This window comes from Marmota flaviventris, chromosome 17 (assembly GCF_047511675.1).
Source record: "Marmota flaviventris isolate mMarFla1 chromosome 17, mMarFla1.hap1, whole genome shotgun sequence".
In the NCBI taxonomy this organism is placed as follows: Eukaryota; Metazoa; Chordata; class Mammalia; order Rodentia; family Sciuridae; genus Marmota; species Marmota flaviventris.
Genome location: NC_092514.1, coordinates 32,798,489 through 32,822,608, shown reverse-complemented (window position 1 = coordinate 32,822,608; position 24,120 = coordinate 32,798,489). Strand labels below are relative to the sequence as shown.

At 43.5% G+C, this 24,120-nt stretch overlaps 1 protein-coding gene and 2 non-coding genes across 4 annotated transcripts in view; 2 read left to right on the top strand and 1 right to left on the bottom strand.

Moving 5' to 3' along the window:
• The window catches only part of Nxn (nucleoredoxin), a 147,390-nt gene that overhangs the window by 94,703 nt on the left and 28,567 nt on the right, over nt 1–24,120 (top strand). The window lies entirely within an intron of this gene.
• Trnaa-agc (transfer RNA alanine (anticodon AGC)) lies at nt 15,353–15,424 on the bottom strand. Its single transcript has one exon. It is a non-coding gene; the product is annotated as a tRNA-Ala (tRNA).
• Trnav-cac (transfer RNA valine (anticodon CAC)) lies at nt 23,321–23,393 on the top strand. The gene has a single exon. It is a non-coding gene; the product is annotated as a tRNA-Val (tRNA).

Genomic DNA, 24,120 nt, shown 5'->3' with positions numbered 1-24,120 from the left:
ACACTTCTGTTGAAAGAAATAACCCTTTCATTAGTTTCTTATTTATCTTTTGCCTTCTTTATTGTCAAAGCAACCAGTGCCTATCTGGGTTGGACCCTATCTTTTCTGTACACACAGGAATGGTCTAAGGCTCTGGGTCTTGGGGTTAGCTGTGACCAGAGGAAACGTGTCAGGAACGGAGTGGAATTCCTTATCTTCCCTCACTCTGTTAATTTGCTTAGTTTTGTCTGTTGCTTAGTAATCTGTGAAAAAAGCAAAGTACCCTGTGGGAGGGTCATTAAAGGATGACTGGGATGAGCAGAGGGGCAGGCCTTTCAAGTAGAAAGAAGCAGTCTGAGTTTGATTTTGATGGCCCATTTAATCACTTCTGACAGGAGTGGGACTGACTGTGATTTGGCCCCAGCAGATCTGGGATCCGTGAAACAGATTGTGACTAAGCAGATAAGTTCCTTCTCTGGCGGGCCGTTTGGTGCAGCTGTTATTTTGTTCTGGAGTAATTTGGGTTTTCCTTTCTTTTTCATACAGAATATTATCTAGTTTTAATCCCCTCCTGCAGAAGAGTTGCAGAGAACCAATTTTTTTTTCTTTTGAATAAACATCTTGGGGAAGTTAACTTTTCACATTTGTTGTTGTTGTGCTTTACTTGACATTTAGGAGCTCTTATAAGCAATTAAAACTAGGAGAAAACCCAAACGAAAAATTCCCCTAAACTCCAAATGACCTCTGGAGGAATTTCTCCAGTATTTCTGGTCTTAACTCCTTTGGTGTATTTAGGGAGTGACTCTTTATCCCATTTCCAAATGACAACTTTCAACTATTAGTCAGCTTGGACAGATACATCTAATAGGTTCCATTAAATACAGTTTTGAGGTCAGAGTGAGAAGACTTCATTTTAAAACTATAAGTGCACAGGAAACTAGATCTGAAAGTATTTCCTGAAATAACCTGGTTTATGTCTTGAATGGCAAATTTTCTTGGCAAAATACTCTCCCTGTGCCCTTGAAGAGGATCATGGGACCCTGGTTCCTTCCTTTCTCTCTCTTTTACTTCTTGGCCATGAGGTGAAGGGTTTGGCTCCTCCCCAGGCTCCCTCAAGGATGGGCTGCCACAGGCTCTGAGAAACAGGCCAACTTATCAGGCTCTGAAATCTCTAAATCTGTGCCAAAATAAACCTTTTCTTAAAAAACAAAAAACAAAACCTCTCCCAAGTTTAAATTAAAAGTTGAGGTAGCTTTTAAACCTGATCATTTCATCAGTTCTTCCTCGGAGGACAAGGTGTCCATTTCATTCATGTCAGGGCACTCAACGTAGAGTAGATAGACTCAGAGATTCCAACCCCTGCCTGCTTCTGGGTGGGTATGGGACAGAGAGGGGAGCTTAAAGTCTTCACTGCACCTATATTTTCCATAGCTCCATCATTCTAGTGTCACCTTTGTGATTTTGTCATGGAAGGATGCCAACTGTGCCATTGTTTACTTAACATTGTTCTTTAAGTACACTCATTTTTAAAATCAAGATTCATAAATTTGCTTAAATTTAAAAGAAGATGAACAGGTATTAGAGAAATGCTAATCATTCATTGACATCAGACTAAGAAGTTTCCCCTAAAGTAATTTCAAGGACCAAAAGAAAATTACAAAAGGACCAAGATCCCCACGGTTTTATTCAGTTAAGAACTTGTGGGGCTGGGATTGTGGCTCAGCGGTAGAGCGCTCGCCTGGCACGGGCGGGACCAGGTTCAATCCTCAGCACCACATAAAAATAAAATGCATTGTGTTGTGTCCATCTGAACCAAAAAATAAGTATTTATATATATATATATATTTTTTTTTTTTTCTAAAAACAACTTGTGCCACCTAAAAAATCTCTCCATTAGGTTTAGATAAATAATTCCACATAAAAAGAGCATTGTCCAGTGCCATATTTTGATGGCCCTGTCAGTATTTGGAAAGGCAGTAACTGTTGATTCAGCCACTGCTTTTATGCTCAATGTTTTTAGAATAATCCTTGAAAACTAGGAGTTTCACAGTAATTTATTGTTGTTATTGTTTTGTGGTACCAGAGATTGAACCCAAGGGTGTTCTACATCTCAGCCCTTTGCCTTTTTTATTTTTATTTGTAACTTAGTTGTCCAAGCTGGCACTGACCTTATGGTCCACCTGCCTGCACCTTGGTCTCAAGTAGCTGGGATTATAGTATAGCCTACTGACGGTAGTTTGATATTTGTTGCGGGTGCTGGGGGTCAGGTGGGGGAAGCCTTATTTCAGGTCAAGCGCACTAAGGTTTCCTCTAGAAATAGAATATGCACCTACATGTTCCAATCCATGTTCAAAAAAGCTGACTTACAAGGGAGCATAAAGTGTGCAGGATAAAATAAATTGAAATTAAGACCAAAAAAAAGGAACTAGGAGAAATGAAATAAGAATACAAAGACAAAAATAGAAGTAGCCAGAAGATCATGTGACACATACACCTACTACATAGAAGTAAAATTTTGCATGAGTTTCTGTTCCTATAACAAATACCTGAGATCCGGTGTAGAGGGTAGGTAGGGGGCGGGGAACACCTTATAAGTCAACTTGTAAAGAGAAAAGATTTATTTTGGTTCAGTTTTGGAAGTTTCTGTCCATGCTGGTTGGTCCCATTGTGTTTAGGCCCATCATGGTGGGGAGTGTGTGGTGGGTAGAGCCACTCACTTCATGACCAGGACTCATAAGAGAGGAAAAAACAGGTCCCATAACCCTTCCAGGGTCACACCACCATTGGCCTAGAACCTCCCACTAGGTTCTACCCCTTAAAATTTCTATCACCTCCCTATGACACCAAAACTGAGACCAAGTCTTTAACAGAACAGCCTTTAGGGAACATTCCAGATCCAAACCATAACAGCTTCCTAGTAGTCAGTGGGGAAGAAAAGGAAACCTATCTGTTTCACAGTTCCCAGTATCTGCAAGATAAAATGAAATAAGCATGGATATTTCTTCCAGAAACCTACATACAAAGGAATTTGTATGGTCTATAGAGTGATGCCATCAATAACATAATTTTTTTAAGATAACCATTGATGGGCTCTGATGGCATTCCACCAAAGAGAAATTTAGTAAGACTGCTTTCAGGAGTGGTTAGTATGATATTCAACCCCCTGTAGTTCCACCTTAAAGTATGCATATATTATAGATGATCTGGAAGCATATTCTTTTTATTATTATTATTATTATTATTATTAGGTCCAGGGGATTGAACCCAGAGCCTCATAAATACTAGGCAAACACTATACCACTGAGCTGCAGCACCAGCCCTTTTCATCTTATTTTGAGGCAGTGTCTTGTTCAGTTGCCCAGTCTTGCCTTGAACTTGCAGTCGTCTCACATCAGCTTCCCAGGTAACCGTAATTACAAGTGTACATTATTGCACCAAGCTGGGAGCATATTCTTAAAGCATTCTTCCCCAAATGTGGCTTCTCTCACTTCTCTCACCTTGATCAAGCAAGAAAACCCTCACCACATCCTTTACCTACCCAGTTTCGATCCTGGAACCTGGTAAGCTCTCTAAGATAAACTATTTGTGATGGTAATTAAAGGAAATAGCTTATCATTTTGAATTGTTTCTTAATTTACAAATTAATTAAAACCAAACTAAAACTGAGAAGCATTAACAAAAAGTATTAACTTTAACCTGGGAGTAGCTGTACTATTACTCCCAAAGCTAATAGCCTTTGGACATCAGTTAATTAGCAAGTTCTTATGTCCCCTAAGTTGCATCATGTATAGTAAAAGAAGACCTGCTCGGTTTGTTGTTGTTGTTGTTGAGTAGCAAGTGCTCAGCTCATCTAAAAGGAGCTCCAGTTATTAGATCACTAGGAACAAATTTCACAGGAGAACAGAATGGAAGCCTGTTTTAATCTGAATCTGCTCCCTGGGGATAGCATTTGATTGTGACTGTCTAGACTTACACAACACAGGCTCTGAATGCCCCTCAGCAGCTCGAGTGAGTTCATGCCTATGGCCTGTGACCTTTCCCTGCCTGAGAAAGCAAAGGTCCACAAAAGCCACAGGTAATCTGATGTTTCTAGTGGATTTCTCCAGAGTGGTAAAAAGTACCACAGGGAATAAGGTGGCCTGTCTCCCTATAAAACATTGACCTGAAAAACTCAGTACTATCTGGTCCCTCTTTGACCAAGGGTAAGCCAGTCTCACTAGTCAAGTCTTGCTCTCCTGTGGATAATAAGCTTTGTAGACTAGTTAAGTCTAGTTGCATTCAGATGGACTGGCCATCCAGATGCAGAGCAAGCTCAGCCATGGAAATGGGAATTTCTAGTGAAAGACTGCACTTAGCAAGACTAGTGGAGCCATGCTTTAAGAGCCATTCTAGAGCTTGACCTACAGTGATTTAAGATTCTTATCCCCCTAGAATACATTCAATCAGAGTTCCAGAGGCAAGACCTCAGTGAGAAGGCTTTCTGGTGGGGTTTTATGTTTGTTTTGTCTATGCACAAGCCCTGACTTTGGGATGACCATCTCCTTTTATTTGGGATTTTAGGTCTTTTCCTGCCTTAGCCATCATGGAGAAGAATTTTGGCAGATGCAAGGCGTGATTGGGCTCCTTATCTCCATCTCCCCTAGAGGGCTGCTCTGGAGCAGCCCGTCTCCTATGACAGGAATCGTTTCTCTGGTTTTGATTGAGTTCTCTGGCACGCTGGATAGGATTTGTTGTAACACACACATTCCCCCTGCCAAGGTACACAGAGTCTTGAGACGCAAAGGCTTGTTTTATGATTTTTCCCCCTAAACTTAATTTATTCTACATATCCCATGGCAGAGCTAAACATTTGTGGGTATTCAGCTGCCAGAAATGGAGGTGGATCAGATGGGACCAGGCCTATACTTGTTGAAGAATGGAAGGATTGCTTCCTTCTGGGGCATATTTTTAGAGAGAGGGAGGGAGGGAGAGAGGAGGGAGGGAGGGAGGGAGAGAGAGAGAGCACGATTGAGCTGTACTAATTCAAACAAAACTTTTCAACAAATATGTTTATAAGTAGAACTTATGGGATCTGGGGAACATTTTACCCATGTTTAAATCCCGAAGTAGCAGGCAAGTTCTTAGTAGCCTTTGAGAAGATATCTCTGATTGAGTAGAGAGCAGACCCTTCTTTCTGCTCATTACCCTGAGCATAGGTGTCCTGTAGCTCATTAGGCAAAATCAGACCCAGGAGATTGAGGGGCTGCCTCTTTCTTATTCTGTTAGTATATGAAACATTTTAAACTCTTAAAACTCTACCAGGGTGAGCAGATGAGAACATTCAAAATCTGTGTAACTCAAAAATATCAACAGCAAGGTCTCCCTTCCCAGTACCTGCTATTACGAGAAATTTCAAGAACCTGCACAAACCATTATTATTGTTGTTATTGTTATTATTTGGTACCAGGGATTGAACTCAGGGCCACTGGACCACTGAGCCACATCCTCAGCCCTATTTTATATGTTATTTAGAGACAGGGTCCCCCTGAGTTGCTTAGCGCCTTACTTTTGCTGAGGTTGGCTTTGAATTTGCCATCCTCCTGCCTCAGCCTCCTGAGTTGCTGGGATTACAGGCGTGTGCCACTGTGCTCGGCACAAGCCTTTATTTTTACCGCAAGCCTTCTTAGTGCCAGACACTGTGTTGGAAGCTGGGGTACACCCGTGAGCAAAGGATCCCCTGCCCTCACCGAACTCCAGTGGGGAAGACACATTATTTGACAAGTCACACAAATACAGTTTATGATGGAAATTGTGATAAGCCCTATGACAGAAATATAGCAGGACTTGGACATCTAGTGAGTGACCTGGTCAGGTCTTGAGAGCAGGCAGTGGGCAGAGAAGTTTCCCCCCTGAGGAAGGGATGTCAGACCTGAGATCTACATACCTGGGAGTGGGAAGCATATTTATAAAGGGGCACCATGTGGGAAAGTGTTAGGTGGCTCAAATGTCAATAGGCATGATAGTTACCTGGGAGCTCTCTTATACTTTACATTTTTCAAGCCTCATCCCCAGGCAATCAGATTTGGTGGGGTCTAGAAATCTGCATCAGTCCAGGAGATTCTGATATAGGTGGTTCCTGCAGAAATAACCGCATTAAACATTGTTGAAACTCTTTTCTTACAATTTGCAATTCGTGCTGGAGACAACTGCAGGCGTTCTTTGAAAGAGTGGGTATATTTGGTTTGGCATAAGCATAATCCCAGCTGTTCATGGGCATTTACCCCCATTCTTTGGCCAGGGCTGCCTCAGGGAGCAGATAGTGATCGGTCCCTCCCTTCTTCTTTCTGCATCATCCCTACTTTCTGCTTCACACTTTCAGGGACCCCAGCCCCAGATTCAAAAATAACTCTTAACTCTCAGCTCTGGGAGCCAGGTAAGGAAAGCAAGTGGGTCCCCCCAGTTCAAATTTTCTGGACATCAGTACAGACATTCAGATATAAGTCTGTCTTTATCTGGGGGTAGAAAGGTTAGAGAGACAACTAGGATGAGTTCGGGGAGCAAGACACAGCTATTAGCAGGAGGGATCCTGGGCAAAGAGCAGCCTACTTTCTTGTCAGTGGTGAGTTTATGATGTTCCATGAGGGTGACATCCCTGGCCGTGGCTGAGGCGGGTTCCCTGTGATGGGGCTTGTGGGGAGGGGCTGGGATGCCCAGATGGCAGGAAAACTCACACTGAGCCAGCGGCATCTCCTTGGCAAAGAGCCTGCTGGGTGCTGTCCAGGTGTAAGCCTGCTCTCTGGGTTCCTGTTCCCTTTTCTCACCACTGCCTCCGTTGGCACAGAGCCTCAGGAATGTAAGGTGTCCGGACTGTTACTGAGATTGGCGCCCCTGACTGAGCTACATCATGTTTTTTTTCCATTCTCCATTTCCAAGTCTCTGGTTTTATCAGAAGAAAGTTTTGATGCAGTGCTCCATCTTTAAACTTTGGGAAAACTTGCCAACCTCCTTTTAAATAGAGAAAGCAGACCCCAGAGTCTTCAGGCAGGAAGGGCTAGATCATGTTTAATAATTGGTCTCCCCCCCCTCCCCCCAGTAGTACCCAGGATTGAACCCAGGGGTAGGCAAGCACTCTGCCCATTATTTGGTCTTTCTTATTTTTATTTTGACACCCTCTATTTAGGGAAAACAATTCTTTATAGCAGTGTAAAATTTCCTTTCTATATATATATATATATATATATATATATATATATTTTTTTTTTTTTTTTGTAAGTATTTAAAGCAGAATAAGTAAGAGCAGAACTGGGGGCATAGATTTGTGGTATAGGTGAATGCCAGAGTTGGGTTAATATGGTCATAGAAGAAGTCATCTGGATTTCGCCTCTGGTTGAATCCTCACAGCAAGCCTAGAGGCAAGTAACTTTCTCAGGGAAGTGAAGTGACATCACAGCATGGCCAGCTTCACCACTCTGCCCTCCAGCCAGCCTGCCCTTCATGGTGACTGAGGGATGTGGTGGGCCTCCATAGTGACCCCCATCCTTCTTTTTTGCTCCCCGCTTGCTTTCTGAGCATTTTCTCCTCTGTCTGCAGCCTGAGGCTGCTGGTGGGGGAGCAGACAGAGCTTGCCTCAGCCCTTCTGCTGGCCACCTCATCTCAGCCTGGCGAACGCTGGGTCTTACTGTTGCTTAGCCAAGAAGAGAGCTCAAACATGCCGGAACCCAGCTACTCAACTGAATTTCCCTGCTTTTGGACATGAAGACTCTTCTATGGGTGGTCTGGAGACCAGTTTGAAATGTGTTGACATTTAACAGTTTGGTTCTGCTAAAGGTTGACAGGATTATTGTGCTCTTTAAAATGGCCAGCCTGTCCCAGAAAGTCCGGGCTCCTTATGGAGAACTCATTTGAGTGTGGTTTCTGTTCAGAAGGCCTCAGCAGTTCAAGTTTCCTAAGCAAGCCATTAGTGGCATATTCAAGGTCTGATTCACTGGGACACTTCTGTTCTAGAGGAGAAAGTCTCATTGCAGTCTTACAAAGTACACCCTGCCATTTAAGTTCTGTGATCCCAGTGGCTTTCAGAAACCAGCACACAGGAAAGTGCTGGCACACCTGGTCTAGTAGTGTCTGTGATCTGTATTTAACACTAAAGTTGGGAAACTTGCTGTGTCTGCTGCTGAATATCCTATGTGCTGTCTTACTTCAGGGATGGCTAGACTGGGGGTGTAGAGACTACCATGTACAAGGCCCTGGATTCGAATTTCAGCAACAGGAAAAAAATACCCTTGGAATGTGCTATAGAAGACATGGGATTTTGATTTTTTTTTTTAAAGTAGCCATTCATCTTGTCTGTGAAAGAAACCTCAGAATTTTTTCCTTACTGATTCAGTTCAGGGGCACCCCTGGAGGTAGACAGTGCAAAGCCTTCTGGGGAGAGAGCTTCATTATGGGAACTCACAAAAAGGGGTTTTTCTTGGTGAATTTAGAAGTTTGTTCACAGCCACTTTCCTTGGACTCATAAGCCAGAGAAGCAGATTGATTTATCTCATATCTGCATGCATATGAAATATATGCTATATTTTAGGCTTATATATAAGAAGTACTATATTTCTAGGACTGATGGTTGGCAGGGAGTAAAGAGGCCCTGGGACTAATTTGCTCTGTCATCTTAGGCAACTCATCTTGCACCAATCTGTGCATCCCTAGCATAAGAAAGAGTTTCCTCCTTGTGACCCCAGGGTTCTGTGGTGAGAATAGAAGAGTGACACAGTAGTCTAGTCCCTCCTTTATCTGAACTTCTGTTTTCTATGGTTTTAGCTAGCTAAAATTCGAGAATATTGCATGGATAGTTATAGAAATAAATAATTTGTAAGTTTTAAATTGAGTTTTGTTCTGAATAATGTGATGAAATCTTGCACTGTCTCTAACTCCATTCCACGTGAAATGTGAATCATTCTTTTGCCCATGTATCCACATTGTATATGCTACCCTCCCATTAGTCACTTAGTAGCTGCCTTCATTATCAGCTGAATTATTGTATCATGGATGAGTGTATCATGTTGTATCATGATGAGTGCTTCATTAAGATGGAAAAGGCATTAAATTTATGTATATATAAGAAAAAAACATAGTATATATATAGAGTTTGGTACTGTCCTTGGTTTCAGGCATCCACTGGGAGAAGGGTCTTAGAACATATCCCCTGCAGATAAGAGGGGCTACTGTCTATGAGGAAGGGATTTGAAAAGATTCAGAGTGTCATGTAATTTTTCTTTATTATTTGCTCATGTTTTAAGCAGGAAGAGTTTCATGGTATGCATGGAATCTCCGTGCACAGACATACCCACACATCTGTCTTAGTTAGGAGTTGTTTACAAGGAACAGAAATTCACTCAAGCTGGCATAAGTAGATTTGGTCAGATTCTCAGAATACAGTCATTAATCCCATGGACATCCAGCTTCAGGAAATGGAGTGCAGCTGGGACCAGAAGTGGAATTTCAGAAGCAAGACTCTCCCATCCTCTTCGGGGCTACACAGTTTCTCTTGTTTGCTTCTTTCTGCCCTCTGTCTCTCTGGTGTCTTTACACTGTCCCTCCTCTGTTTCCCTGTCTCTCTCATCTCTATTTCTCTCTGTTTGTCCTTGGACCAACAACACTACTCCTTTTCCCACCCTTTACTGAGTGCTTGGTCTCCACCTTCACCCTCGGCACCCTCTACCTTGTTGACATCCCTGTCACACTTAGGAAATAATCATTATTTGTTTTCAGGGATAAAACTAGTCTGCAGAGGCCAAGAACTTGCAGGGAGAGGGGCCTCTAGCTGCCCCAAGGGCTGGCAGGATTAATATGGCGCCCTCTGGTAACATACTTGTACATCTGATCTGACTGAATCCAAGTCCAATTCCCAGGAAAGAGTGTGATTGGTCTTAGTGTCGAGTGTTCATACCTGCTGTGATCACCTATCGTCTAAGACTGGAGCCCATGGAGGAAGCATGGCCCTAGGCTCATTGTTGTCGGGGATACAGGTGGGGCAGAGACAGCAACCCAGGTGGACTGACCAAAAAGGAAGCAGGTTTGGGTATTTACCAAACTCTTCCTCCCTGAAGGCGAATACAAACACTTGGTGGGCTTGGGATACTCATTAAATGCCTATTAATGACAATGACCAGGCACATTCTTGGATCCTGATGTGTTGCTGAGCACTGTCCTGAAATGTGGCACTTGACCTATCCAGGAAAACTCAGTCATCCTCCCACCCCTTATGTTATGTCCTTGGACTCTTCTTCACCCCATTTCTCTAGCTGCATCCTAGCATCCAGGGGCATTTCTGCCGTTTTCCTCTTTCTTATCACCTTCCAAAGTTTCAAACTGAGAGCATTTAAACCAGCGAAGCAGGCGGCCTGTGTTTTTTCTCAGTGTGAGGCATTTGGAACCAATTGTGTAGTGGCCCCTTTGAGCTTAGCTGTTTAGAAGTGAAACAACACATATTAATACTGCACTGTAAAAATAAATGTCTTTCCTGCTAGAGCCTTGGACTTTTGTGTTTCAGTGGAAACACCCATCTAAATTTCCTGCTTTATTTTCTCTTAAGGGCTAGGCAGGAACCTGGTAAATGCTACTGTTTGTCAAATTTTGCCGATGTTATGCAGTAGCAGTACCTTTTGGAGATAAAAAAATCACTACTCAGTAATTGAAAATAAATTGTTGGTGGTTGACATCCTGTTGAGAATGACAGGGGCCTCAGAGAATCTCTGCTTGATTACTAGCGTTTCATCTTGGATTCTCCACTCACCTGTTTTATAACAGCTTTATTTAGCTATATTTCTATATTGAAATGTAGTTCTTTTTTCCCCTTATTCTACATAAATCACTTGGATGCTTAAATTCAAGGACATGTGTTTGCGGCTCTCACACATCTGTCTTGAATTTCATCTTTTCCACCCTGTCTTTTGCTTTCCAAACAATTTACCTCCCTCTCTCTTTCTCCCTGCTGTTACTTATTTCATTGTGCTGTGGAATCCTTTCATTTCAAGAGCTGGTGGAGGGGACTGCAAGCCACAGTCCATTTCTATATAAAGACATCTTAGTACGTGGCAATCGCGGCTCCTTAGTACGGGATAGGATTCCTTTCACTCAGGACACAGCTGGCCCCTCGCAGCATGGCTGATGTTGTTTTCAGAGCTGAGGAGGCTCCTGGCTTGCTGGGTTCCCAGTGAGGTGACGCTACTTGTCTTGGACCAATCCAGTCCAATTCATGGAGGGCCTTCATGTGCCAGGCTCCCTCATGACTGTCCTCTTTGATCTTTTTTTTCCAGACTGGGAATTTCTCACATCATTGTAAATGTTTCCTTTCCTCTCCTTGTCATTTGGCCCGGGCTCAGTGGGGACTTCCTGAAGCAGGAAAGTGGTAACAAGGGGTTTATAACTGGGCGCTCAGAAAGTTCTGCCAAGAAACAGAACTTTCTATGCGGGGAGGGCCGGGTGGGGGCTCTGGTACAAAAACCCTGATGAAATTGGAAAGAGTGCTGTGCTGAGTGCTAATGGCTGCACAGTGGAACAGGTACGGATGGCGCTGAAGTGATAAACATTGCCGCCACTCTCCCAAACCACATTTCCTGCTCTTATTTTCATTCTGGAGAGTGGACATGGAAAAGCTCAGCCTGCTGATTTGTAATTTATGGCATTTGGTTTAGTAGGCGTTATGCAATCACATTCCAGATCTACTGGAAGCTGCACAGTGTTTGGAGACTATTTGCCTGATTTCTTTTCTGGATAGCAACTTACCAAGTGGCTGTTGAGGAAGAAGGATGAATGTGTGAAAACGCAACAGAGGCTTGCTCACTCCCCAGGCGCTGGTAGAGCAAGCAGACTCTGTCGGCCTGAGGGCATCATCAGGGCGTCCACTGAGGACCCACCACCTGTCAGGCCTATAAGGATGATGACCGCAGGATTCTGGAAGGGTGGAATGCTGCCTTGCCCTCCACCTGGTGGAATCCATCTAGAAACTCCCCTGTCTCTGTGATTCATGCCTTTGGCCTTTTTCTCATTGGACCTTTTCACTGCAAGCACCAGGGACTGGGGGTTCTATGGCGAGCAGAGAGGCCATGCTGGGCGTGTCCTTCAAGTGCTGAGTTTGAGAGTTGGTGGAACATCAGAGCCGTGGCTCGCCTGCTCAGCCAGAACTGACAAGGCTAGGGAAGCCCTGTGGTCCTGTCCTGGGGAACTTGCATTAATACTGTTTTGGGGTGGGGGTGTCTGTTTTTAGATGAAAAAAGTTTCTTCAGTTTCTTGGTATTATTTTCTTTTCCTATTTAAAAAAAAAAAAAAACCGACAGAGAAAACTTGTTGGCGCATTTCTTGCAAGTTCCTTCATCAGCTGTAGGCAGTTCTAAAATTTAATTACCTTATATGTAGTACTGAGCCATGGCGTATAGGTTGGTTGTGGTAAATTGGTAGCATCTACCACCTTTCAACTAAGGAGGGTCAAGGTGGGCCATATTGCTGCCTGAACAAGCACATTTTCCAGCAGATCCCCCTGTATCTACAAGGCATGGCGCTTTCTCTTCATCATTCCTAGGCTTCCTTTCTGCCTTTCTGTTTTGTTTTAACCTTGTAAGTCCTATAAAGATCTGGTGTGAAAACAGAATTTGTTCCTCATTGAAATGACCTTGGCATTCTGGGTTGAGCTTGTTTAGTAACATATCTCTCAAAAAGGATTTTAGATCAAGGTCCCAATGTTCAAGCAAAAAGGCACAACTCAGCCTGGTACACTGGTGCATATCTGTCATCCCAGGGACTCCAGAGGCCGAGGCAGGAGGACTACAAGTTCAAGGCCAACCTCAGTAACTTAGGGAGACCTTTAGTAAAAAGGGCTGGGGATACGGCTCAGTGGTAGTGTGCCCCTGGGTTCAGCAGTACCCAATGGAGGGGAGGAGGAACAGCACTATTCAGAATGAACTTGGGCAAACTTGAACTCTTTCCCGCTTATAACTGCAGAAGAATCCACAGTGACCAGCGACATAAGGCACAGAAACCCTATCCTCCAGTAGAAGTTATTGTCTTTGGGGCTGGGACACGTCTCTCAGATTTCAGACTCACTCTGACTCTGGCTCCTTCTCCCCCTCTCATATGAAAACTGCAAGCCACTTCTTGAGAGCTTCCCCCTCTGCAGTCTGTTATTACAAACCACCCCCTCGCTTTTCCAAACCACTCTGCCCAGTGGAGGTTTTGATACCAGATGGGCTATAGGAAATCCCTCCGTCAGCTTGTGAGAACTGCAGCATGGGGAAACCCGGCAGCCTTTCCCTCATCTGCAGTGCTGGCCGGGAAGAACCTGGCAGCCATATGCTGCTTTGTACTCCCAACAAACTGCTCATCTCCCGGCTCATTGAGTCATTTGGGCAGGAAGTCACATGGCTTAGTAAATGAACCTCCTTAATGGGGGTTACAAACGATAACGAATTCCAAGTGTTGGGGACCTGGGGCTCTCCAAGCCAGCCGTGTACTGGAGTAATTCAGAGAGATTTTGTATTTCTGCACTTTTGGAAGTGTGGAGAGAAACCTTGTACACGTCTATCTTTGTATTTGTAGACATTGCCCACAGGCCTTAACATCTCTTAATGTTTAATTGTTCTTGTTGCTGGGAGCCAGTCTGAAGGTGAAGGTGTTGTTCTCTGAAAGGAAGTTTAGTGGCCTAGTTGCTTTTCTTGTGACTCTCGAGAAGGAGGCCAGGAGGGCCCAGGTCTCAGAAATGCCTTTGTTCCTTCTTCTTGGCATCTAATGCTGGTTGCACTTGGAATACAGCCTCTTTCCCATGTTCACACTCCATCCTCAGCAGTATCCCACTGTGGCCTTCACCACCAGGGTCATAAAGCTGACAGCCTCCAAGCGTCATGAAGCACTGCTTCATTTTCTACCTCCTTGAGTCTACCTGCATGGTTCAAACAACCCCTGTATTTTAGGGGGTTGTAGTTAGAACTAGGGACTGCATCTTAATGGAGTTTTAGCTAATGTGTGTGTGTGTGTGTCTTTGTGTACTGGGGATTGAACCCAGGGGTACTTTACCACTGAACTACATCCCTATCCCTTTTTATTTTTTATTTTGAGACAGGGTCTCACTAAGTATCTCAGGCTGGCCTTAAACTCGAAATTCTCCTGCCTCAGCCTCCCAAGTCACTGGGAATGGTATGCTACCATGCCCAGCCTAGCTCCTATTTTGAGAAAGAAGGATCCTTGGACTGGATACCAGCCCAGAAAGAATCTGCCTCTCTGGAATGAACTCAGGGCCATGTTGGAAGGATTGCAGATTTGTCCTGTTTGTGCTTTTGCCCCTCTCAGAGCCGGAGCTGGGGAAGGAGACTCCTCAGCTTTCCCCTTCCTTCCCTTACCCTCTGACAGTAAGTCTCTTATATAATAGTTTGTATTTCTTTGGGTGGATTATGCTGACCCCCACCCCCTGCCAAGGTACCAATGGCACTGTGCTGTCCTTAGCAGCATAGTCAAATGCTGTGTCCTCAGTGCTCTTGCAGCCAGCAGCACTCATTGCCCTAGCACGGGCTCCCTGATCTAAAGTGTGCAAAGGCACTGTGGTGCCCACTGTGTGCCAGGGACAGGTCTAAACACTACCTTTGTATCAGTAAGTCTCCAATAATCTAGGAGGTAGGGACCATGGTACCAGATGCAGCTGAAGAGTATGAGGCTTGGGGAGGGTAAGGCATTTGCCCAAAATGTCAGAGCCCAGGATTCCGACCAGAGCCATTGCCCATGGCCTGTGCTCTCACCCCTGCCCTCTACTTCCTGCCTCCATGCAGTGGAGGATTGGGGGCTGCCAGAACACAGTGATCCTCTTGAAGCAAGGCCTTAGGGGACAGTGGTAGTTTTGTGTTCAATCCGGGAGGCATAGTGTGCAGCCCTTTATCCTGGGAGTCATCAGGGCATCTGTGAGTACTTTGGAGGGACACATGAAGATGGAAGCTTGTATAAACCAGTGAGGTGTGGGGAAGGCTGGCAGCTGCGGAGGTTAGACATCCCCCTTGGACAAGGGAACAGAAGTAGCCTGTCAGATCTCTGTCTCTTGCACTAGCAGCAAAATGATTTCTGTTGTAAAAGAGTACCTTGCAAGCAGATCGAAGCCTTAAGACTTAAGAAGTCCCTACACATCAGGCTGAGGTGTGCAGGGTTGTCTTCTGGTCTCTCTGTCTAGACAAGTTCCACATGGACACAAGGCCCCAGAGGTCATTTCCCTTGGAAATGGGAATGTGTAACTGGACAAGGGGCCTAAATGAAGACGATACGGGACATCATATTTTTCTACTTATGGCCAAGGAGAAATGGAGATATTTTCTTGAGGGATCATCTTCTTCCTGTTTTGTTTTCTTCTTTTTTTTTCTTTCCTTTCTTTTTGCAGTGCTGGGGATTGAACCCAGGACCCCTTGCATGCTAGGCAAGCACTCTACCACAGAGCTATACTCCAGCCCCATATCATCGTTATTTCTGGCTTTTATTGAATACTTACTATGTACCAAACAGTACTCTAAATGTTGCACGTTCGCCCAGTTAGTTCTCACACTGACTGTGTGAGGTAGTGTTGTTATCCTCATTTTACTCATGAGGAAACTGAGGCCCTGAGAGGTGATGTAACTGGCCTCAGGTCACCCAGCTGGTATACAGTACAGTCAGGATTTAAGCCCAGGCCGTCGGGCTCCAGAACCACATTCCTGACCACTTGACAGCAGCACACTGCCGTCCAGCAGTGCACCGACTAAACGTTTGGCTGAAGGAGGATCAAACTCATGCTGAGCTGTTGGTCCTGGCGGCTGCCCCTGTTTAGAATGCAGGTGGTCATATGGTTGAAATGGGCAGGGTGTTGGTTCAGCATGCAGAGCCCTTCTTGGCACAGTCACCACACTAGGATGGAGCCAGTCTCCCTTCCTACCCTCTTTGTTTGCCTCTTCTAGCACTTGGCAGCTCTGCCTTATATTGTGCCTGTGTGTGTATAGTTGTAGCTCCATATTTTTATTTACTCTGGTAAAATAGACAAAACAAAATTGATCTTTTTAACCATCTTCCACTTATAAACTCTGTGGGTCCTGAAGGCAGGCGCGGTGTTTCACCACCCACATACCTGAACCTTCCCTGCCTCCACGCAGCACTTTGATTAAAGTGTATTAAGTAAATCACAATTTAATAAAGCCCTGTTGGATTGCACAGCTTAGCCAAGTCAACTGTAAATCAGTTAGAAAACTCACTGTGACTTAAAGGAATGAAGAATAAATGTTTAATGTCTCATCTACCCAGTCTTTTCTTTTTAATACAGTAGCAGAGAGGACCCAGAAGAAGGGCTTGTGGCATGTTTAATGCCTGATGTCTGCAGGAAGCAGAGTAGACATGTTATATTCTAAACCTCACAGTCTTGTGACCCTTGGGGGCATAGGTCTGAACGAGCTATAAAAATCCGGTGTCATCATTGCAAATCCATTAGGAGCTCTTTGAATTCTCATAGACTGGTAGTGGTTCTGACTGGCTGGGCCCAGCCCACCTGCATCTTTTTCTTGGCCTCACATGGTTTGTTCTGTGACAACTCTGGGCAAAGGAAAGATGGGAAAGTGAGTAGCACACAGAGGTCAAAGGCACCATCAGATTAAAAGAGAAGAACAACTGTATTGAATCATTTATTCTACAATTTAAAGAACTTTCTGGCCCAGCATGGTGGCACACACCTGTAATTTCAGCAACTTGGGAGACCGAGGCAACAGGATTACAAGTTGAAGGCCAGTCTCAGCAGATTAGCAAGACCCTGTCTCAAAAAATAAAAAGGAGGATTGGGGCTGTAGCTCAGTGGTAGAGCACTTGCCTGGCATGTGTGAGGCACTGGGTTCAGTCCTTAGCACCACATAAAAATAAAGGCATTCTGTCCATCTACAACTACAAAAAAAAATTAAAATAAAAAAAGAACTGAGAGTGTATGAAGCTCAGTGGTTGTGAGCCTCTGGGTCCAGTTCCCAGAGACGGAGCCAGCCGTCAAGTTCCCAGTACTGCTAAAAACTGGAGAGGAAGGTGGGAGGTGGGGGAAAGAGGGAATTAAAGAAATAAATAAATTCTGGGCCCCTAAGGAACTAGGAGGAGACTTGGTAGTGAAGAAGCCATTTAGAAAACTGAACTTGATTGCTTAGTCAGTCTAACTGACCCAGGACAATGTTCCCTCCCTCCCTCCTTTCCTTCTATTCCTTCCTTCCTCTATTCATTCGCCCATCACTTGTTGAATGCATAACATGCCGAGCACTGTGCTGGGCCAACTGCTCTACCAGGCTGTGAAAATGACAATAATAGGCCAAATCACACACTTGGAATCATGCCTCAAGAGCAAAGGGGTCAAAAATTGGGTCTGAACTCGAGATATGAGAACAAACTCCTATGGGAGCATTTAGTAGATAGTGCTGGGATAGCAGTAACAATAGTAATAGCTGGTAATAATAGCAGCTAACACATATGTCATATTGTACCTAGTCTGTGCCAGGCCTTATTCTTAAACATTTAATGTAACTCATCTAATCTTCACAATGGCCCAGTGAGGTGTAGGTTCCGTTACCCCCATTTTACAGATGGATGAACCAAGAGAGAAGTAAGGTAGCTTGCTTAAAATCAACAACTACTAAGTGTCTGGAGCCTACTTAGGCCCAGGCAGTCTTAGCTTATGCTAAGTAACCCTCAGGGTATATATTCCCTTGACACTGGGGGGTGGGGACAAGTGGAATTTTTTTCTCTCAGACTGTATTTACAATGGGATTTGGTCATGTTTGGTTAGGAAGGATGGCGACACTTCTCTGGATCTGTTTTTTATGCTGCTCATAGAAAAGGTGGTCTGACTGTGGTCAGCACAGGGTGGAAGGGCCAGGAGCAAAGTGCCTGAGAAGGTTCAACTGACCTGGGCAAGGAGTTTGCTGATTAATCTTCCATCTGTATTAGCTTTGGCTTCACCCCACAGATTTGCAGCAGCTGCTGAGAAGTAAAAGCTTAGCCCCTCAGTCAAGTGCAAGATGCAATCCGTAGCTTGAGAGGCGGGTCCTGTGTTGCCCTGTGAGCTGGGACTTCTCAGAAATCACCAGGTTGTATTTCCCTGTGGTATCTGCGGGTGCTGACTGATCCCTCCAGGGTTTCAGTTTAGCTGGTTTTTCTCATTTGCATTTTTACAGTTTACCAGTTCCCAATCCTGTCCCTTGTGATATTCGCTTGATTGTTTTCTGGGTCATTATAAAAGCATTTCTGGCTAGTGCTCCTAGGATGATAGTTCCAACCACAGCCTTGGAGCCAGAGACGGAGCCAGCCGTCAAGCCCGGGAACAGGAACTTTCAAGTAACTGGATAGCTCATTCTGTCATCCTTTTTGATTTCTGCCAAGTCGAGCTCATATTGTCTCCTCTTTGTTTCTTTCCTATTTCATCTTTGTTGCCTTGCTTCTGAATTTAGCGAACTCCTGAGGAATACTTACATTTCTGGGTGTTGGGTTTTGCTGTGGCATATTATGTTGGAGTCACTTGACATTTGGGTAGCTATGGAAGAAGAGGGTTGAAGATGTCATCGAAATGAACTTTGAGTGGATTTTTTTTTCCCCCAGAACAGTCTCTGAAGAGAGCTCAAATATTGGATGTAAAAGTCACTTGGTCTCTCCCAATTGCAGCAGCGACAGTCAGTATAGCTTTTAAAGTGTTCAAGTCGCCACTGGCCTTTAAAAAAAAAAAAATCTCTTGACACACAGTGGAATGTGAGCTCTTGCCCCCAATCCAGTCTCCTGGTTCAAAGACAGCAGGGCAAGGAGGCGCCTGACTCAGCTCCTTTTTCCCCCCACGCTCCTTTGCACTAGACTGGACTGTATTTCACACTTCGTCATCCAAGCCAGAGTTGAGGAAACCAAGTAGGAATTCCTTTCAGAATCAGATGCAGTGCCAGAGATCCCTTAAGTAGTGTGAAAAGCAAAATCCATAGAGGTAATTAAAAAAAAAATTTTTTTTTCCAGCCCGGCTTGGTGGCACATGCCTATCAAGTCTCAGCTACTCAGGGGGCTGTGGCAGGAATTCCCTAGAGCCCCAGAAGTTCAAGATCAGCCTGGGCAACATAGTGAGAACCTGTCTCAAAAGTAAATACAAGAATAAATTAAATCAGAAGTCTAGGCATGAGAGTGGGGGCGGTGTAAAGAAAGGAGGAGACTGGCAAACCAACCATATAAAACAGGCCCTAATCGCTCTATGTTGTAGACAGTTCTTGTGGCAAAATATCATTTGCTGTAGAAGGAAATCCCCATTCTCTGAGTAGTTTCATTTATAGCCTAGTTGATTGATTAACTGTAAAATAAAGTTGACAGGGAAACATTTTTTGAAGAGGATGCTGACAAGACAAGGGGGTAATAAGCATAAATCAGATTCCAGTATTAATGATGCGTCCGCTGTGTGGCAATGCTTTTCGAGTGTCTCCAACACACTTCACCTCCTTCCAATCTCATATTCATCTTGCAGTGTGGACATGACTGTGCTCACAGCAAGACCTGACCTGCCCAGAGCCTGTTCCCATGTCCTCTGCTGACATTTAATAAGGTGCAGGGCCAGGATGTCAGCCCAGCCTCTCCGAAGCCAGTTTCTTTTTTCTACATTACCATATTTCCTCCCTGGGAAGCACTTGTAAGAGGATGAAGAAGCACTGACAATTAAATGCTCTAATAAAATGGCTGGCAGTGTAGCTCAGTGGTGGGGCTTTTGCCTACTGTTTGCCTTGCATGCAGAAGGCCCTGGGTTCAGTCCTCAGTGCTGCAAAACACAATAAAAACAAAATGAAGGAAAAACAAAACCAAAAATCAACCCCCCAAACCAAAAGCAAACTTGAACTTATTTCTTGGGAATGCTTTTTAAAAAAGTGCAGTTAACCTTCAGCCCTGAGTGGTTTGGGGGTGCTCACCTTGAAGACAAAGGTGGGTTAGATTCCTTAGGCACTAATCAGTGCTGAAGGAGTTGAAGACCCCAGCAGCAGCAGGATAATGGCTTTTTATCATCTGCTGTTCATAACTCCATTATCTTACATAGTAAGATAAGTTATAAATGCTGATTCTATTGGAGATTTTTTTTTTAAATTTTGTATCCAGGACAATGTCTTTTTTTTTTTAAGATATTTATTTTTTTAGTTGTAGTTGTACACAATACCTTTGTTTTATTTATTTTGTATGTAGTGCTAAGGATCCAACCCAGGGCCTTACATGCGCTAGGCAAGCGCTCTATTGCTGAGCCACAACCCCAGCCCCTGGGACAATGTCTTTTTAAAAAATTAATTAATTTTAATTTTTAAAAATGTGTTTTAGTAAGTTATACATGACAGTTGAATGCATTTTGAAGCATTATATATAATGGAGTATAAATAATTTCTCATTCTTCTGGTTATACACAATGTGGACAATCCCACCGGTTATATAGTTATATATGTACATAGGGTAACAATGTCTGATTCATTCTCCTATCCTTCCTACCCCCATACCTGCTCCCCTTCCCTCCCTCCTCCCTACCTAAAGTACCTCTAGTCTTCCCTAACCCCCCTGCCCATTGTGAATTAGCATCCACATATCAGAGAAAACATTCGGCCTTTGGTTTTTGGGGGATTGATTTATTTCACTTAGCATGATATTCTCCAGCTCCATCAATTTACCTGTAAATGCCATTATTTCATTCTTCTTTAAGGCTAAGTAATATTCCATTGTGTATATATATACACCACAGTTTCTTTATCCATTCATTTGTTGAAGGGCACCTAGGTTGGTTCCATAGTTTAGCTATTGTGAGTTGAGCTGCTATACATTGATGTGGCTGCATCACTGTAATAGGATGATTTTAAGTCCTTTGGGTATAAACCAAGAAGTGGGATAGGTGGTCAAATGGTGGTTCCATTCCAAGTTTTATGAGGAATTCTATTGGAGGAGATTTTAATGGCAGGAATAAAGATGAATCAATAATGTAGTTCTCCCCATGGAGATAAGGTCAAGATCTGCACTGAAATAAACTCTTAAGACAAGGGAATCTTTATCTGGGGCCCATAGACCTCCCATGATCAGGCAGGTTCTGCTAACAGGCTTCAAGGGATTCATGAGCTCTGTGAAATTACACATAGACTTTTTTGGTATGTGTATTTTCCCTGGTGAAAAGATCCTTAGCTTTTATCCTCAAGTGACCCAAAAAGGTTATTTTCAGAGGCTTTTTTGGAACATTTGAGGTATCAAGCACATGAAGACACAAAGAATTCATTTCCTATATTCTTAAAAAATTTTTTTTTTGTATTTGTAGACGGCCAGCACGCCTTTATTTTATTTATTTTTGTGTGCGGTGCTAAGGATCAAACCCAGTGCCTCACACATGCTAGGCAAGTGTTCTGTCACTGAGCCCCAGCCCTAGTCCAAGAATTCATTTCTTTAAACTCAAACTTTCCTTATTTTCAGGCAGCATGAGGGAACCCTCAGCACAGGCCCGATGACTTTTCAAGCCTAAGAATCAGATCCTGATTCAGGCATCAAGATCAATAAGGTTGGAATGATTATTCCTGAACCTTCCACACTGTTTTAGAACCAAGTAGTCTTGATGCCACAGCATGAGAAAGATGGTCCATGCCCATCCACAGATAGATACAGCTCACTGATGAATGACACTAGTTCCTAAATAAATCACGATCGTATAAAATTAGACCATGATGGGCTAGTCTATAAAAAGATTGACTTTTCAGTGTCAGGCGAGTTTAGAAGCAATTGTTATTTTTTACTCTAAACCAGTGGCCCTTTAACTTGGAAACAAAGATCCAATGATGACCGTGTAAAATACAAGCCAAGACCTGCTGTCTTCCTGAGTCCCCATGGGAAAGAAGGGGGACGGGATCCCTAGGGAAAGTGAGGGCCACAGAAGTTATAAATTCTTAGATCCTCAAGGTGGATTCTGAGAACAATGATATATCTGTGGTGGTTTGCAGCAAGGCAGAGAAAGATGTTAAAATTCTTTTTTTCTACATGAAGAACCCAGAGTAATTTGAGTTCCTCATTATCTAGCTCTGTTGGGTGGGGCATCTCTACTGAGAGTCAGAGAGGCTGGGCTGCCCAGGAAGCAAAGACCCACCACCAATTCTTTTTTTGGTGGTTCTTGTTATTACTTTTGTTGATTAGTTTGGTTTTTGGTGCTGAGGATGGAGCCCACGACCTCCTCATGAATCCTAAGCACATGATCTACCACTGACCTATATCCAGTCCTATTTCTTTAAGGCTCACAGGCTGCAGTTTACTTTAAGGAACAGTCTAGTTAACACAAAAAGAGTCTCGTTTTAAGGTACCATTTGCTTGGGGGAACCCCTATGCCCAGAAAAGATATGATCCTAACGATCCTTAATAGTATACACAGGACCAACACCAGGGAGGATTTCTTCTAAGAAGGCAAGGATACTTTAATCTTAGAAGAGCTGCTAATGAAAAATACTACAAGAGGTTAAAATAGGCCAGCTGTGGTGATACACGCCTGTATGCCTGATGACTCTGGAGGCTGAGGCAGGAGGATTGCAAATTCAAGGCTAGTCTCAGCAACTTAGACGTCATCGTTGTCATCATCATCATCATCATAATATAGTCACACAATCCTGATTCAAGTTTTGGTCAAAAGGTTATGGAAGAATATTTTCTTCTTAACATGTTAAAGAATATCTATCTCAAACCAATGACTAATATTATATTTGCTGGTGAGATCGTTGAGATATGTGCATTATAGGAAGGTAGGAAGATAAGGATGCTGGTTACTAAACACTGTTCTGGAAGTTCCAGCCATTATAGTTCTTTAAAAAAAGGAAATAAATGGTGTGACCATTGAAAAGATAAAGTAAAGGTGTCTTTACTTAGAAATAGCATGACTTTCTATTCAGATAAAAAACTGCTTTGAAGTCAGAGTATAAATTTTTAAAATGGGCTGTTTCTACAACCCCACCTTCCCATTTATGACCCAGATAACACTGCTTTGTCCATTCATGGACTTTGTTCTTGCCATTCTCTTTCTCTTCAATTTTATTCTCTCTCTCTCTCCTAGATTATCCCAGTCAACACATGTTATCCTACCTTTAAAATATCCTCTCACCAGGTGTGGCAGTGGATGCCTATAATCCCAGCCTTCAGGAGGCTGAGGCAGGATCAATCGCAAGTTCAAGGCTAGCCTCAAATTGGAAAACTAGGGCTGGGGTTGTAGCTCAGTGGAGAAGCACTTTCCTAGCATGTGTGAGGCACTGAGTTCAAGTCTCAATACCACATATAAATAAATAAAATAAAGGTCCATGGCAATTTTTAAAAATATTTTTTTAAAAAATTGGAAAACTGGGGCTGGGATTGTGGCTCAGTGGTAGAGCGCTCGCCTCACAAGTGAGAGATCCTGGGTTCGATTCTCAGCACCACATAAAAAAATAAATAAACAAAATAAAGATATTGTGTCCATGTATAACTAAAAAAATATTTTTAAAGATTGGAAAACTATTGTCAATGATAATGTTGGTGAGGGTACTAGGAAGTAGGCTGTCTCATTGGCTATTGGTGGAAATGTAAAATGTCTAAACTTTCTTAAATGGTGAATCATGGTCATTTTTTACTTTAGTTTTTGTGTTTTACTGTTCCCAATTTTTTCCAGTAATTATTCCCCCTGACTCTCTCTCACACACACACACACACACACACACATACACGCACGCTCGCACACACAAATTACTTTTTAAACCAAAAAAACAAAAACAAAAACATCAATCATTTTAACTTTCCTTTTCTCTCTTTTCCCCCCTTTCTTCTTTCTTTTCTTTTTTCCTCCCTACCTTCCTGGCTGGATACGTGCACAGCAAACTTAAGGAAGCTGATCCCAGGGGCAGGATGCTTGCTTGTTGTCCAATCTCTTCGGAATGTTAGCCCAGGATCAGGTTTCTCTGGAATGATGTAATATCAGTCATTGAAACTGTCTCTGCAGAGGCTGTTTTGTGAACCCACCGGAAATGTGGGGCTGGGAAAAACAGGCAGCCGCAAGCAGGGCCCACCCAGTTTGAGGTGGGGTCCCACAACCTCTCCTGCCAAGATGTGGGTCTTTACAGACAGGGAAGCCTAACGTTTCTTGGCACGCCTATAATCCCAGAGGCTAAGACA